At 47.0% G+C, this 1,608-nt stretch overlaps 1 pseudogene; it reads left to right on the plus strand.

Annotated features, from left to right (window-relative positions):
- Window positions 1-614: 614 nt before the first annotated feature.
- Window positions 615-1,602, plus strand: LOC124893724 (annotated as a pseudogene).
- The last annotated feature ends 6 nt before the right edge of the window (window positions 1,603-1,608 follow it).

Raw genomic sequence — 1,608 nt, forward strand, 5'->3', positions numbered from 1 at the left:
AAGTAAAGGCTCGACGAAGGGAGGGAGGTGCGGCGGGGGAAGGAAAATGCTTTCGGAGATCGAGATTTTTTTTTCATCAAAAACGAAGAAGGCCGAGGATGGCCGTAGGTGCGTCTTATCTGAAGGGAACACGCTTTTTTGACCGCCGTGGTATGATTGTCGGGCCCTCCTCCTTACAGTGGCTTTCAGCTCCTTTCCTCGTTCCGCCCTTCCTATTGGGATAGCTGCCTTCGGGCTTTGCCTGCCCTTTCTAATAAGAAATTCTGGCTCGTCCCGGGAAAGCGCTGGCAACAACTGAAAGGAAGGGGTCCATGTAGCTGCTGTGTCCGCCCCCTTCTTAGTCAATGGGCACAGCAGGTTCGGCATCTACTACAAAAGAGAGAATCCACTTCAGATAACCACGTCTCTGCTAGGCAGCGTGTGGAATGGCCGAGAGCGGACCTTTTTGGATATATAATCCAAGTCGAGAGTAGAGTTACAGGAAAAGCTGTTTGATGGAAAACGATTCACGTTCGATTCAGAGAGCACTTTTTTCATTGAGAATTCCACGTTCCCTTTCGTGTGAATTCCCCAGCGGCGAATTTCAAACTTGTGAGGCCCTATCTATTCCATCTCTCAAGCCCCGAAGAAAACCCCCTACCCTTCGGACTCCATATATCTTTTGACTCTATATATGTGGGCACCTGATATCTATGAGGGTTCACCCACCCCGGTTACAGCATTCCTTTCTATTGCGCCTAAAATCTCTATTTCTGCAAATATTTCACGTGTTTCTATTTATGGTTCTTATGGAGCTACATTGCAACAAATCTTCTTTTTCTGCAGCATTGCTTCTATGATCTTAGGAGCACTGGCCGCCATGGCCCAAACGAAAGTAAAAAGACTTCTAGCTCATAGTTCAATTGGACATGTAGGTTATATTCGTACTGGTTTCTCATGTGGAACCATAGAAGGAATTCAATCACTACTAATTGGTATCTTTATTTATGCATCAATGATGATAGATGCATTCGCCATAGTTTTAGCATTACGGCAAACCCGTGTCAAATAAATAGCTGATTTGGGCGCTCTAGCCAAAACGAATCCTATTTTGGCTATTACCTTCTCCATTACTATGTTCTCATACGCAGGAATACCCCCGTTAGCCGGCTTTTGTAGCAAATTCTATTTGTTCTTCGCCGCTTTGGGTTGTGGGGCTTACTTCCTAGCCCCAGTGAGAGTAGTGACTAGTGTTATAGGTCGTTAGGCGGCCGGAAGGTTGCCACGAGTAAGTAAGAAAGGGGGACCGAAGGCAGTTCTCCATGCACCGAACACATAGCTTACCGAATCCGTTGCGACACTGATGGGAATGCATGCTACGAAAGATAGGGTCGAGTCTGATACATCAACCGTCTACTCAATATCCTTGTAGGAGTCCACAATGACTACACGAGATGAACCTTGGTTTGGTGAATTGAAGTTGGCCTTAAGTGTAATAGGACTCCCAGTTACTGCGCGCGCGTATACTGAGGTGCTCCCCGCCGGTTGTTGGAACGATGCGAGCCGGGCCGGGTCTCGATTTAGAAAGATGAAGGGCCCAAAAGTCTAAATAGGGGGTGAAAAATTCCC

Source organism: Capsicum annuum, unplaced genomic scaffold (assembly GCF_002878395.1).
Source record: "Capsicum annuum cultivar UCD-10X-F1 unplaced genomic scaffold, UCD10Xv1.1 ctg64447, whole genome shotgun sequence".
NCBI classification, from domain to species: domain Eukaryota; kingdom Viridiplantae; phylum Streptophyta; class Magnoliopsida; order Solanales; family Solanaceae; genus Capsicum; species Capsicum annuum.